The following is a 16,559-nucleotide window of genomic DNA, read 5'->3' on the forward strand; positions in this document are numbered from 1 at the left end:
TTGTGCAATAGGGCAGCGGCAAAAACATTTAAGAAGTAACACGGTATAATAAAAGCACACAGAATAAAATTACAGACTGTATTCTAGAAACTCCGATTTAAAACTCGCAGGCTCTGTGGAGTGTGAGCTCCTGTTGTCTAGCAAGAAAACTGAAAGTTAAATGTAATTGTGTTACAAAAATACACGAAGATCTGGAGTAAATACGAGTAGCCGAACATAATATAGTTCGCTCGGCAATATTCATGCTATTATTACCTCGATAGCTTGCATTCTCTCCTGAGAGATCACGTATATGGAGAAGAGGTATCCCTCAGACCGCGGTAGTGGTGTTTGCTGCCAAGACACAATGCTCCTGAGTCAGCCCATCCCCCAACACACATCAGTTTTGGATGTTCTCTCAACGAAAGAAGGTGGACGGGGCTCCAAAATGACATCTATTTTGGAAGTTCACTCAGTGACGTAAGGTACACAGCACAGCTCTGTGATCGATCATGGTCGAAGAATACCTCTGCATCCGCGTCTGCACAGCAGCAGGATTGATAGATAGTTTTAGACCAATGATACCAGACTGATCTTCAATAACATGGAAAATTCAGACCAAGTATTCGCATCGTTTCTAGGAGCTAAATTGTAGCTATTTGGTGTAACGCTCGTCTTGCTTGATGTGTTATATCAATAATGCAGGAAATGAAATGGCTAATATCTCTCAGAAAAAAGAGAATTACATTGGAACTGTGATCTTATCGATGTTGTGTCTTGAGTTAGGCCTGATGGAGCTCTGCTGGCTTCTCTGTTCTGCTTAGGTCTCTTCATCTCTCCAGAACTATTCCAACATTGTTGTAATCAAGCCTTCGTCTGCCTCTAAAACTTTGACTGTCCACACTACCATTAATCACCAACTCTATATCTTACTGCCTCAAGTAAGTGCTGTCAAGCAATCCTTTCTTTTTATCTCATTGTCCCGTTCGTTTGCTTCAGCCCGATTCGATGCGGCATCTCTTTACCTTGATTATTCTTCTGTTGCACACCTCAAACGCTACCATCCTCTTTGTCTTTAAAACTTAAAGTGCACGCTTCACCTCCAGACACTAAAACGGCAAAACATTATGTCCACTGCCCACCGCAACGTTGGATGCTCCCTGGTGGCGTTTTGGGAACATGATGCGGAGCGGACACGGGAGTGGGGGATCACCCTAGCAGAAATATGGGCTGTAAATAGAGAAATCCATTGAGATAAACGACTTTAACAAAGGGCAGATTATTATAACGCCGAGCCATGAAAAACTATCGCGTAAACGGCGAAGCTGGTCGAATGTTCACGTGCTACTGTCGTGTGCATTTACGGAAACAAGTAGGACAGTGAAACTACTACTGAAGTCCACGACTCTTCACAGAACGTGGGGTTTGGAGGCTTGTATGCTCTGTAAAGTAGGATAAATCTCTTCCGAAAGAGAGCAATATTGGTGTCCGCACAAGTGTTTTGGAGCACATCATTCATCTACATTGTCGAGGATGGAGCTCTGCAGCAGACCACCCCAAGGTATTCATGCGTTGACCCAACGGAATCGTCAGTTACGATTACAGTGGCACGGGACCATCGGGATTCAACATTCGATCAATGGAAACGTGTCGGCTCTTCCGGTGAAGCACATTTTTGCTACACTAAGTCGGTGATCGTCTCCGCAAACGCCGCCATCGACGTGAACGGCTTTCCGAAACGTGCAGCGCACCACGGACGCACGCTGGTGGGAGCAGTACTATGCTGTGGGAGACATTCTCCTGCACTTGCAAGGGACCTGCGGTAGTAATCGAAGACACGCTGACAGCTGCGAACCACCTGCATCCCTTCATGCTTGATGCTTACCTGACGGCGTTGTTATCTTTCAGTAGTATAACTGTATATGTCTGGGAGCCAGGACCGTGCTACAGTGTTTTGATAAGCATTGTAGTGAGTTCACCTTGAGGTCTCGGCAACCAGGTTCGCCTGATGTAAATCCTCAGGAAACCACCTGAGTCGCTGTCGGACGCAATCACCGCGTACGGAAATCAGCGGCACGTTGTTGTTGTGGTCTTCAGTCCTAAGATTCGTTTGATGCAGCTCTCCATGCTACTCTATCCTGTGCAAGCTTCTTCATCTCCCAGTGCCTACTGCAGCCTACATCCTTTTGAATCTGCTTAGTGTATTCATCTCTTGGTCTCCCTCTACAATTTTTACCCTCCACGCTGCCCTCCAATACTAAATTGTTGATCCCTTCATGCCTCAGAACATCCCTTCTTCTAGTCAAGTTGTGCCACAAACTCATCTTCTCCCCAGTTCTATTCAATACCTCCTCATTAATTATGTGATCTACCCATCTAATCTTCAGCATTCTTCTGTAGCACCACATTTCGAAAGCTTCTATTCTCTTCTTGTCCAAACTATTTATCGTCTATGTTTCACTTCCATACATGGCGTCATGACACTTAAATCTATACTTGATGTTAACAAATTTCTCTTCTCTTCTCCAGAAACGCTTTCCTTGCCATTGCCAGTCTACATTTTATATTCTCTCTACTTCGACCATCATCAGTTATTTTGCTCCCCAAATACCAAAACTCCTTTGCTACTTTAAGTGTCTCATTTCCTAATCTAATTCCCTCAGCATCACCCGACTTCATTCGACTACATTCCATTATCCTCGGTTTGCTTTTGTTGATGTTCATCTTATATCCTCCCTTCAAGACACTGTTCATTCCGTTCAACTGCTCTTCCAAGTCCTTTGCTGTCTCTGACAGAATTACAATGTCATCGGCGAACCTTAAATTTTTTATTTCTTCTCCATGGATTTTAATTCCTACTCCAAATTTTTATTTTGTTTCCTTTACTGTTTGCTCAATATACAGATTGAATAACATCGGGGAGAGGCTACAACCCTGTCTCACTCCCTTCCCAAACCACTGGTTCCCTTTCATGTCCCTCGACTCTTATAATTGCCATCTGGTTTCTGTACAAACTGTACATAGCCTTTCGCTCCCTATATTTTACCCCTACCACTTTCAGAATTTGAGACAGAGTATTTCAGTCAACACTGTCAAAAGCTTTCTCTAAGTCTACAAATGCTGGAAACTTAGGTTTGCCTTTCCTTAATCTACTTTCTAAGATAATTTGTAGGGTCAGTATTGCCTCACGTGTTCCAACATTTCTACGGAATCCAAACTGATCTTGCCCGAGGTCGGCTTCTACCAGTTTTTCCATTCCTCTGTCAAGAATTCGCGTTAGTATTTTGCGGCTGTGACTTATTAACGGCCCGCATCTCGAGGTCGTGCGGTAGCGTTCTCGCTTCCCACGCCCGGGTTCCCGGGTTCGATTCCCGGCGGGGTCAGGGATTTTCTCTGCCTCGTGATGGCTGGGTGTTGTGTGATGTCTTTAGGTTAGTTAGGTGTAAGTAGTTCTAAGTTCTAGGGGACTGATGACCTAAGATGTTAAGTCCCATAGTGCTCAGAGCCATTTTGAACTTATTAACGGCACGTTGTTTAAGCTAATTACACGCTCTGTGCGTAGATATTTAATGCCACATACCTTCACTAGCCGACCAAGAAATTGTCGGGTTCCTGATGCGGAGAACCAGTGATGTATTTTGTTTCAGAGATGGACAAACAAGCTTTTAAGCAGGTGGTCGTAAAGTTTTGATTCATCAGTGTATGAGAGCACACTCGAGACATAAACTATAAAACATATTCTGTAACTCTTAAAATCACATTGCATATTATCATATCTGTTTTATGCTGTGTGACACAGAGTACCTTACTTACCCCATTTCCTGTTCCAGTAGTCTATGATGCGTGGAAAGAAATATTATTGATATGGCTCCAAGTGAGCTCCGAACCTCTCTAACATCTTAGTAGAAGGAAGCAAATATATTGTGTGAGAATTCTGGTGACGTACGATCTCGGATTTTTTACAGTAAACCACACTGCAGCGTCTGCCACTTGAGTTGGGCGAACATCTTCGTGACGCTTCAATGCTTACTAAATGAATCTGGATATTCTGTACTTCTTCTATTTCATATCGATACAACACTAACAAATTATACTTAAATTTCGAACGATGGACGTTTTTGTGAGGTACCTTCTTCGTCACTGGACTTCCTGAAGACTCAGTCTTCTGACATTACCCACTAGGTCATTTTTATGTATTGAAAACAGTAATGGTACAATGACACTCTGAACTACTTTTCCATCTGGAGATTAAGTATCAAAAATCTGTGATACTGTGCTCAGTTCATTGAGATAAATGGTGTGATATTCCGTACGCAGGTATTTAGTTCTTTACGCGACGTTCCAGCACCGTATCTAAAGCTTTCCAGAAGTCAAGGTATAATGTGGCATCCAGTCGTTCGCCGGTATCTACTACCTTCCGGGTCTCGTGTATGAACAGACCAAGATCGTCCGCAGCATCGAGAATTATGGTTGGTTGATTGATTTGAGTGTGGGGACCAAACAGCGAGGTCATCGGTCCCATCGGATTAGGGAAGGAAGTCGACCCTGGCCTTTCAAAGGAACCGTCCCGCCATTTGCCTGAAACAATTTAGGGAAATCACGGAAATCCTAAATCAGGATGGCCGGACGAGAATTTGAATCGTCGTCCTCCCGAATGCGATAGTGTCCTAACCACTGCGCCACCTCGCTCGGTCGAAAATTGTATTTGCGCTTGGTTCCACGATCACGGTACGTAAAGGCGCAAGGTTTATGTCGTCTTTGCCCTTCCTTGAAAGTTACTCCGTAGAAAGAAATAATTACGGGCTATGAAGCATGGGTCCAAAATTTCACACGTGCAACAATGAGAACGTCTGTGAAAGGAAGACACGCCTCCTCGCCTCCGAGGACGAAATGCAAAGATTCGCCATCAGATCATGGCCACCGTTTTCTTCGGCTGTGAAAAGGGTTGTGTACACAGAATTTATGGCAAAGTGTACAACTGTTAACGCCTGTTCATGCTGTGCAACACTGGGATCAGTGCACAACGCTTTGGAGAAGAGGAGTCGCGCAAAATTAAGCAACAGCATTGTTCTTCTGCACGATAACGCAACACCGCACGTGGCTCGCACATCAGAAGCTTTGCTTCAGCGTTTTCACTTGGAGGTTTGCAAGCATCCGTCAGAAAGCCCAGACCTTGCACAACAAGTTTTCTGTTGGTTCGGCAAGCTGAAAATACTTCGATGGGTGGGGGTGGGTAGGGGGAGGGGGCGCGAACATGTTTTCAAACAATCAACGGTGAAGACGCTCACACAGCTGTTATCGAGTGGTTCCGCGACTTAGAAGCGGGTTTTTGTCGTCGAGAAACTGAAGGATTGATCCCGACCGTTCTTTGCGGAGACTTTGCAGAAAAAGTAGTGTCACGTATCTGTGTCCATTGGAGTGCACTGCGGCTTCGTTAAGAGTATCTTGGCCCATCATAATAATGTGTTTCGTCGTGGATTAAGACCAGTTTCTTTCACGAACCATGTTGTCAAATTGCCTTTCCCTTGTCGATCAATTCTAGCTCTTTCTCTATCCAGAGGTCATTTATTTCAGTGTTCAAAAAAATCTTATCGGTTAACAGGCGGCATCACTCCGAATAAAACTCGCGAGGTTTCCACCATCGTTATCAGGAATTAAAATCACTGACTGCCGAGACTGGAGCGGCGATCTGCTTGTATAGTTCCTATGGCAGCGCCTGGAACCTTCCAGAGAGAACCGGAGTGACTAATGGCAACTTTGGCAGCTCCTAGCAGCTTCGTACCGACTCAGGAAAGAGTGACGTCAGATGCCGCGAAGGGCCGGCGCCGTGTTTGAAACTGTTGCTCCCGCGTCCCGACAAGCGTGAAGCCAACGTCTTTGCTTTCGCTCAATATCCACAAATACTCTCCCATTCCCTACTAAGTGTGTACCCCTGGTCTCTGTTTAAATTGTTGCTTGTCACACTAATTTCGGCCGCTTCTTTTACAGCGGAATCCCACTAAGATGGCGTTTGAGCCTGAAATACCGTCTTTTGGGACTGTGTTTTATGCCCGTTTTGTATGCAATGATCACCCAGGGCCGACTTCTGAGGTTCTTTTTTTTGACCTGTCGCGAATGCAAGGCACAACAATCCACAACAGTACAAATAGTTGACCTATGTAGATGCTAGCACATTCACAGGAGACACCATACACCCCAGGAACTCGAAGGCCTATGTTGTCTTTAATGAGGCGTAAAATATCTCTTAGTTTGGAGGTGGGAGGTGCCCAATTTGCCTTCCCCGTAAGCGTCTCTCTAGCCATCTCCGAAAGGTTCCAGACGCTGCTATTACATCTATATAAGCCGGGCAGTCAGTGATTTTAACTCTTGATGACGATGGCGAGGATAGCTATCGAAAAGCCGAGTGTTCTATTCGGAGTGACTCGACTAGTATCAAATGGTTCAAATGGCTCTGAGCACTATGGGACTTAACATCTGAGGTCATCAGTCCCCTAGAACTCAGAACTACTTAAACCTAACTAACCTAAGGACATCACACACAACCATGCCCGAGGCAGGATTCGAACCTGCGACCGTGGCGGTCGCGCGGTTCCAGACTGAAGTGCCTAGAACCGCTCAGCCACACTGGCCGGCCACGGCTAGTAAACCGAGAAGATTTTACTATAGCATGCCACCAGGAAAAACTCCGAGGACAAATATGTAATGTTATTGTTCGTGCGACGAATTGTTCCAGAAAAGCTTCTTGTACTACTTCCATCGGCTATTTCATATCCTCTTTATTTCTACCGTCGTCTTTTACTTTCCTGTTCCAATAACAAAACTCTTCTACCACTTTAAGTGCTTCATTTCCTAATCTAATTCCTTCAGCGTCTACTCATTTTACTTAATAAAATACCGAAGGTACCATATATACGAATGTCTTTTTCAAAATATTTAGTGTTCTATGTTAGTGTGTATCTCTGTCAATGTCGGTTTCAGACTCTTCGGCACCTATCGCTTACCCTGCTACGCCTCTGTTCGCAGGTGCGGCCGAGATGCGAGGGGCAGTCTGGATGGAGGACGTCAGTCGGCGCGCGAAGCTTCCGCTTGAGCCCCGGGAGTTCGCTCGTAGACCTCGACCTCCAGCTGCAATTGTTCCGCCTCTGACAAAAATCACGATACTCACTACGTTCCCACTGATCCTAGCCCTTATAACTGTGAAAACAAAACTTATTTAGCGACCGTGTATTTTGAGCCAAATAAAGGATTGAAAGCTACTATTTTGTTTGTGGAGATTTTGTCACGTAACCTCCCCCAACACTAAGATGACGGCTTAAGCTCGAAGTAGATGTAAGTGAAATTGCCGAGAGGCCGGATCGAATGGTTGGATGCTGAAGAAAAAGAAAAATAATTTTTAATGTTTTTTCGTCGCAATGGCGTTTGAACATCGACGAAAAAGCGAGTCACAAGAGGCATTATAGCAGCCGTTATAAAATCATTAATAATTACGACAGTGAAAATGACACAACATTTACCAAAGATCTTATAGATTGTACACATAACTTTAGGATAAGGTAAACAGTCTGAGAATCAATGTTAACAACCTCACAAGTTTACAGACAATAACTCACAGAAAACATGAAAAATATATCATATGTTGACACAAGGCTGCCAGCTCAAGTTTGCCCGGACATCGATCGATCGGTCCCTTCCAATTTAAACAGATACAGGGCAAATAATCACAAATCGCACGCCAGAAGATCTTTCAAAGACTTTCAAGGACCTTACAACTTTGGCTAAACAACTCAAGCGTGCTTATCTCGCCATAATAATCTTGCATGAAGGAAATCACTTTCGCAGTTTATAGAAAAACAATGGAAAACGGTTAAAAGAAAGCTCGTAATAAAAAATTCTTGTGAATACGTGAATACAAATATGAGACTCCACATGCATTTATGCACATCAGTATTCGAAAACAGCTTGACGGCGTGTGGTAGTGAGTATTTCTGATGGCTTAAATTGACCCCCCTACACTGTTTCGCTCGCGAATGCCGCGTGGGAAGAATGATTGTAGGGGTCCCAGTTTGACAAACATTACTCAAGAATCGGTCTAACTAGCGCATTTTAAGCCTTTTCTTTAGTAGATGAATTACATTTAATTGAGATTCTTCCCATGAATCTCCGTCTGGCATCGGCTTTTCCTGTAATGTGTTTTAGGCGGTCATTACACTGAAGGTGCTCCTGACAAATACATCTAGATATTTTACGGTAGTTACTGTTTCCAGCAATTTGTCATCAATACTGCAGATGTGCATAGATTTGTAGTGAAGCTGGTTAAGTTACGTAAAAAGTCATACAGCAGTGGTGAAGAAAGAATTTATTGATCACAAAGTATGCATGACGCGTTTCGGAATTATTTCCATCTTCAAAAATCCAGGTGCAAAGGTAGCACAAGGACAACACTACTGGTTTGTTATCACATGTTACGTGTACAACTGGTAACGTCCTTGTCCTTGCGTTGCATTTGCACTTTGGAAGATGGAAATAATTCCGAAACGCGTCATGCATACTTTTTGATTAATAAATTCATTCTTCACTTGTTGTATGACTTTTTATGCGACCATTCCATCTTAAATTCAGACCTACACATATTTATTAGATTGGTAGCTAACCTTTTATGTGACTTCATGTCACATCCTTATTACTATTGCAGACGTCGGTATCTGGTTTCTTTTCCTATGTGTGCACAATATATTACACTTATTTACGCTCAAAGTCAACTCCTACACCATCCATAAATCCTCTGTAGGCTCTTCTGCGAATCGTTACTGTCTTCTGGCATTGCTACCTTCTTACAGACAATCCTACCACCTGTGAAGAGCCTTCAAGAACTTCAGGCGCAGTCTCCTAGATAATTTATATTCATTGTTAACTGTAACAATGCTATCACACATCCTTGGTGTACTCCCGAAATTACCTTGACTCCTCTCGATTTTGTTCCGTTGGAGCGACGTGTTGAATTCTGTCTGCAAGTCTCAAATGCAGACGTATTTTTTCACTAACCTGGAGTGCGAGACGGTATCAAATAACTTCCAGAAGTCGAAGAAAACGCTGTATACCTCAGCACTGTTAAATGCAGCCCTATGGATCTCATAGAGGATAAGTGAGTTTCGCTAAACTTCTGTTCGCGGAATCCGTGTTGATTTTTATAGAAGAAATTGTCGTTCTCCGTATACGTCATAATACCTGAGCATAGTACATGGTCCATAATTTTACAACAGCTTAATGTCAACGACATAATTACGTGCATCTGTCCTACAACTCCTCTTGGAAACAGGAATGACCCATGGTTTCTTCCAGTCGCTAGGTACCCTTCGTTGCTTCAGTGACATAAGATAAATTATTGCTTTCACATAATCTCTATTGAATGTTACAGGTATCTCTGCCTGAAGCCTCTCCACTACAATGCGATTGTAGTTACTTCTCTATTTGAAGATAAGTATCTGCCATTTCGAAGTTCATTCGTCGATTGAAAGGAGGGATCATCAGTCAGTTTTAAATACGAAATTCTGTTTGCCCTTAACAAGTACGCTCAAAATTGCTCGGGCTTCAAATATTAACACAGAAAACTGATCCACATTAAAATTTAAGTCAAATTTATCCGTTACTGAAGAAAAGTATGTGGCGTTATACACGACAACCCAAACTGAGTTTCGTTCATTTGACATGTGATTTCGCGAATGCAGAAAAAGAAAGCAAAAAATGGGTACTTCGCACTCCGTAAACGCACACCCACGACCATGAACGCAGAGGGAAGCAAAGCTCAGCGAGCGTCTCCGTGCCCTCTTGCGCGAGACCCCGTTCAACCATTCATCAGGAAACGCCGGACAAAGAAGTTCCTAAAGCGGCAGGAATCGTTTCTGGCACCTTTATGGATCAGTAAGTAACCGGAAAAACGCCACATGACCTGATTCTATAACACGTGATCCAGAATATCAAATAATGTGATTCCTGACATCTATCGAACGTAATTCATTTATTAGTCATACTACGGCGTGCATCGACAAAAACAATTTTTATGCAGCTCACCGTCTACAGGCAGGGTGTTTTACAATTCATGTTACACACTTGTAGTGGTTGTAGACGGGACTTAATAGATCACGTTTTACATAGGAAACCATGTCCGGAAACATCATCCAACGACGTTACACAGCGTTAAATTCGTAAGTGCCGGCGCCTGTAAATGTGTGTATATACATGGTGATTCATGGTTGGTGGAGGTGGATAGATGTATCAATTTGAGGGAAGGGTCCCTGGTTCGGACACGGATGAGTTGAAAGCTACAAGCGAAAATCATTCTGGTATCTCTGACCGTTGAATATACGAGGGATGGAACTTTGATAGTGCCAACTATTTATTTACAGCTCGTACAAAACAAATACGTGTTCCAAAGTTTTACTGACCTTCAAAGTAGTCACCAGCATTGGGTATAACCCGTTGCCAGCGATGTCGAAGTCGTAGGATACTCTTAGCGGTGCCATTTGTGTTGACAGTTCGAGGGGCGCTGTCAATTGCCCGACGAATTTGTAGCAACTCTGAAGCGAATGCCGTGAAGTGTTTCCTTCAGTCTAGAAATCGAGTTGAACTCACGAGGGCTTAAGTCAGGGGAATGCTGTAGGTAGTATAGCACTTAGCAGCTCCATCGGTCAAACCTATCAGTAACAGCTTGCATTGTACGTGCTTGAGCATTGTCCTGCAAAATAATGGTCAGGTTTTGCAGATAGTGTCATCACTTCTGTCTATATGCTGTTCATTTTTGGAACACAGCCTACGACCAATCGAATCTATTTTGTACGAGCTGTAAATAAACAGTTGCCACTTTTAAAAATTCCAATCCTCGTAGGTACGGGTACTGCTCTTGCTAAAGATGTAGCGTATACAACATTCATATCTAGTAGTATGGACCAAGATATGTTTGGGCTCTAAAAGTCATATCTGAGGAGTTATGAGCACTTGTTCATCTTCGCTACTGTTAAATACATCTCCTCTATTGAACAAGCACTCATAGGTCTTAAGGTATGCATTTTAGGTTCCATGTTTACTAGATATGTTTTTCTCGTTTTGGCCCATACTATCCCCTCTTAAAGTTGCCTACCCTACAATCTTAACAACAACAGTACCCATCCATGTATTCCGCTGTCAGAGTTCTCTAAACTGTTTTTACGTACAATGTTCGACTCCAGAATGAGATTTCACTCTGCAACGGAGTGTGCGCTGATACGAAACTTCCTGGCAGATTAAAAATGCGTGCCGGTCCGAGACTCGAACTCGGGACCTGTGCACTTTGCGGGCAAGTGCTCTACCAACTGAGCTACCCAAGCACTACTCACGCCCCATCCTCACAGCTTTACTTCTGCCAGTACTCCGCCGGAGAGTGAAATTCTCAATCTGGAAACATCCTCCAGGCTGTGGCTAAGCCATGTCTCCGCAATATTCTTTCTTTCAGGAGTGCTAGTTCTGCCAGGTTCGCAGGAGAGTTTCTGTGACCTTTGGAAGGTAGAGACGAGGTACTGGCAGAAGTAAAGCTGTGAGGGCGGGACATGAGGAGCGCTTGGGTAGCTCAGTTCGTAGAGCATTTGCCGGTAAAAGGCGAAGGTCCCGAGTTCGAGTCTCGGTCCGGCACACAGTTTTAATGTGCCAGGAAGTTTCAACGTTCGACTCGTTGGTTTACAGTACAGTGGCCCTTACCTGAAACTGGCACATCTTTCATTCTCCATAATCCTTGAAAGTTTATAGCATCATTGCGGAATTACCTTGTATATATACATACATTTACATGCGCAGGCGGCTATAACTTTGGCGCTCTGTAGCGTCGCTGGAAGTTCCCGCACATGTGTTCCTACGCAGAACTTGGTATACTAAAGCATTCTACAACCTCTAGAAGAGTGTAACGTGAATTGTGAAACACCTTGTACTACTCCTGGACGTACATTATTACATGATATATAGGTTAATTGTAAAGTCCATGAAACATTCCGAAATATCGATTCAGATAAATGGTCAAAATAACAATAAAAGGGTTTTTTTTACTGTGTTCATAGATTTTTCACTGTGTACCCTCGTCCTCATACGGCACAAATCTCATCGAGAGTCCAGTTCAGCCCATATCCGACCGAACGTATCAGGAGTGACGGTAAGAACATCTGCTGCGTTGTGGTGTGGCATGTCATCCAAGATCTGTGGTAGAGGTGGAACAAACATGCTATACTTGGTTATAATCCCAGGATGAAATATCGCAAGCTGGCAAGTCCAGCGACCATCGTAGCCACACGAGTTGTACGAGGTCAGCTCCTGAAGCACCGCCTATCCAGGTACGTGGCAGTTTCGCATTCAGGTAATCTCGTACACAACTGTAGAAACGTGAAGGGGGCCATTTTATTGAAAGATAGACTCTCTGCTACCAGTTTCAAGTTATGTTATGAGCTGTAATTACAGATAGTCAGGGTAGGTGATACCATTGATAGACCATTCAGCGACGAAGATGCAGCGTCCAAAGACTGTCTTGTTCGTCACGTCACAGAACACTTTAACTTTCCCGGAAACTCGGACTTTTTCGAAAGAGTCCTGTGGTCCTCTTTTCCTGTTATGTATATGTTGTGCCGGTTGACCTGTTGTGACAGAAGTGGCTTCGTCACTGAAGATTGATATGGTTGCGATGTTGTCATTTTCAAGACGGTGCTGAAATGCAGACAGTGCAGTCAGTCGTCATGGCTTGTGACTTGGAGAACCTGTAATTTGTAAGGCTTTACTCTTAACCGCTTACAAAGTATTTTCTATTCTTTTCGCTGAAGGATGTTCAATTCTATATTAGCTCGATACGTTGACTTCGTGGGAGTTCGTAATATTACGTCCCTCACAAAGTCCACTGTCTGTTCTCACAAGCCCTGCCGGTCCAAACCATCCTCCTCGAATTTCTTTTGCCACTTCAATGCACTGTTGCATACTCATCACCGATTGGCAATGCGGTAATTGCAGTACGCAAAACACTTTCCCTGCCTGGTATGCCGCTATATTCAACAAATACAGTCGGTTGAATCACGGTCGGTAGTTTTCTACACTATCTTGCTGGCATCAGGTTAAAAGAAAACTTTGAGAATTTGTGTTTCACATACTGTATCATTTGTTACATAATGTGTAAACATTTGCCTACACTGATATTTAAAATATTTCATGGATTTTATAATTTGTAATCTGCAACTGTAGGCTGTATATTCTTATATAAATAATATCAGTTGCTGTCGCTGCTTAAAAATGTTAAAAATTATGAGATTTTTTAATTACCTTCTACGTTGTTCCGATATTCCTAAAACGAAACACTTTCGTATTTATAGTAACATCACAATAAGCTATGTCAATTATGGCTCTTAAGAACTCTCATTTAACACTGCAGCGGAACATAAGGTCTTTCTGAATACTATTTAAGGATTTCAGCGTTAATACGAGGTAACTTGAAGACTGGCATCATTACCAATAACTATACCTTGCTTTCCTCAACGCTTGTACTCATTCAGCAAAAAGTTTAAAAGTATGCTTAACGCCTCGGAATCAAAAGCTATTGCCCTCAACGAGAAATTTATTCATCACTGACTAAGTTATGCAAATTTGCTACAAATAAACGCAAGCTGAATGGAAATTGTCAGATGTTGTACTTGGCCAGGTATTCAAATACATTTGTGTGACTGTATACTGGTACTGAGTTTCAGATGGTTTCAGATGTTATGCAACAGCGGTTCCAACTCTCTCCCCGGCTTATCATATCTAACAACCTCCTCACAAACAGAAATGTAAACCATTACAAGAAGAAGGAAGCCACATACTCGTAAACCAGTTAAGCGCATGAGACGCTCGAATACCATGAGTTACATCTGACTGAAATTTATTGTTTTCTAATATGTATATGTGTAATAAACCTAGTACAGTAAGAAAAAAGAAGTTTATCTTATTTGGTCTGCTGTCAGTTGGTTACGAATATTTAAATTTACAGATATCATTATCATTCCCATTATTAAACAGCTCTTCCGTTTTGTCCCAAATGTGGCATAAGTTAGCCGTTTGAGTGTCGTAATTCTTGTTCAGTAGTCGATATGTCTTCAGGTCCTATACATCTTCGACTGTGACCAAGTAGGGCAAGCGCCAGAAATATTAGTGTAATATACAAGAGATTGTGTTGTTAACTCCATACTTTAAAACATGACCTGCAGTGTATTATTACCTTGTCATTTAATTCCCACAAATGGGAGCGGGCTGGCAATCACTAATATTCCCCTGTTTAGACAAGGCAATAATAACGTGTAATAGACTTTAAAATGAAATAGAAATATTCGCAGCACATGATTTTGTTGTTGTGGCCTTTTGTCAAAATAACTGTATTTTCTTTGAAGTTATTTTCACAAGCTTAAAGCCTTCTATAAATGAGAAATAGAGTAACGTATGAGATTACGATGATGCTGTTGTTGATTTGACAGAGGTTACACAAGAATCAGTACCTGGTCTGATGAGTAGCACATATTATACACACATCAAAAAAAGTTTTACATCACCCCGGTTCTCAGAATTCCTGAAGATACACGTTGACTGTCGATATTGTATCACAGACACAGTCCCTTTGACTGTTCAGATATGTCACTAAACCCGCCCAAAGATGTAAGCAAGTATGCATGAGCAGCGCCTATTGCACGGAGAGGGTCCGACAGCTCATCAGTTCCAGTCATTCCACCAGGAACACGGCTCGTGTTGTTTGTAGTTCAACCAAGCCTAGAGGGTCAATACCTCGGTTCGATCGCATCCTCATTGTTACTTTGTGCCAGGAAGCACTCTCAACAAGGGAAGTGTCCAGGCGTCTCGAAGTGAACCAAAGCGACGTTGTTCGGACATGGAGGAGATACAGAGAGACAGGAACTGTAGATGACATGCCTAGCTCAGGCGGCCCAAGGGCTATTACTGCAGTGGATAACCACTACCTACCAATTATGACTCGGAGGAACCCTGAAGGCAACGCCAGCATGTTGAAAAACGCTTTTAGTGCAGTCACAGGACGTCGTGTTACGACTGAAACTGTGCGCAATCGGCTGCATGATGCGCAACTTCACTCCCGACGTCCATGGCGAGGTTCATCGTTGTAACCACGACACCGTGCAGCGCGGTACAGATGGACCCAATAACATGCCGAATGGACCGATAGTGTCGCATATGCCTTCAACCAGACAATCGGCAGAGACGTGTTTGGAGGCAACTCGGTCAGGCTGTACGCCTTAGTCACACTGTCCAGCGAGTGCAGCAAAGTGGAGGTTCCCTGATGTTTTGGAGTGGCATTATGTGGGGCCGACGTACGCCACTGGTGGTCATGGAATGCGCCTTAACGACTATACGATACGTGAATGCCATCCTCCGACCGATAGAGCAACCTTATCGGCAGCATATTGGCGAGGCATTCGTCTTCATGGACGACAATTCGCGCCCCCATCGTGCACATCTTGTGAATGTCTTCCTTCAGTTTAACGACAACGCTCGACTAGAGAGGACAGCGTGTAACTAACCTGTTACTACGGTTTATTATTACGTTATTATTTGGAATGTAAATACTTATTGCTTGTGAAGTTAACTTGAGAGGATTAGGGTCGCCACCGACTCTAACCATACAACTAATCGAAGGTTTGGTCGAGTCGAAAAATAAACTAAATTGATCACGGACCAAAAACTCACAAAAATGCATACGTTGTGAGGTCGGTCATAGCGGATACGATGTAATTAATAGTATTGCCCGTGCACTGTTCACGACTATCAAACATTTAAAATTAAATAGAAAATGCATGAACACTGCATAAGATCAGCTCCCAGCAACACACCTGAAAATAAGACTTAATGTAAAGAATTTGTTATGAAATACAAGGGGAGACTAATCACTGGACCTGTGCATAAGGAAACGCGTTGGATGTGCTAATGGGAAAGCTACGAGGTGAGTGGCTTAGGTGCAAAAACGTAATCTCGGAACAAAAGAGAAAATTGTAGATAAAATCATTTATTCCTAAAATAAGGATGTGAGGCATGTACACGATTCCTGATAACACGTGGTTTGTGGAGACACAATTTCTAAGTATAGTGCCAAATTCCAACAATATCACATCACACAATCATGTTAACATTGTAAGTACGCTGGTTATGTTTTCTTATTGGCAACGTTACGTAGCGCTCTGTATGAAAATCACTGGCTGTGATGTGTACAGTCTATGGCTAGTTTGCATTGTTCTCTGCCATTGTAGTGTTGGGCAGCTGGATGTGAACAGCGCGTAGCGTTGCGCAGTTGGAGGTGAGCCGCCAGCAGTGGTGGATGTGGGGAGAGAGATGGCGGAGTTTTGAAATTTGTAAGACTGGATGTCATGAACTGCTATATATATTATGACTATTAAGGTAAATACATTGTTTGTTCTCTATTAAAATCTTCCATTTGCTAACTATGCCTATTAGTAGTCAGTGCCTTCTGTAGTTTGAATCTTTTATTTAGCTGGCAGTAGTGGCGCTCGCTGTATTGCAGTAGTTCGAGT

General features: G+C 43.1%; 1 protein-coding gene across 1 annotated transcript in view; it reads left to right on the forward strand.

Moving 5' to 3' along the window:
* The window catches only part of LOC124788002 (prolactin-releasing peptide receptor-like), a 308,967-nt gene extending 301,732 nt beyond the window's left edge, over window positions 1-7,235 (forward strand). The window contains exon 2 of the mRNA XM_047255044.1: window positions 7,003-7,235. The gene's annotated coding sequence lies outside the window, so the exon portion shown is untranslated. The remainder of the gene's footprint in view (window positions 1-7,002) is intronic.
* Window positions 7,236-16,559: the final 9,324 nt, after the last annotated feature.

This window comes from Schistocerca piceifrons, chromosome 3, assembly GCF_021461385.2.
Source record: "Schistocerca piceifrons isolate TAMUIC-IGC-003096 chromosome 3, iqSchPice1.1, whole genome shotgun sequence".
NCBI lineage: Eukaryota > Metazoa > Arthropoda > Insecta > Orthoptera > Acrididae > Schistocerca > Schistocerca piceifrons.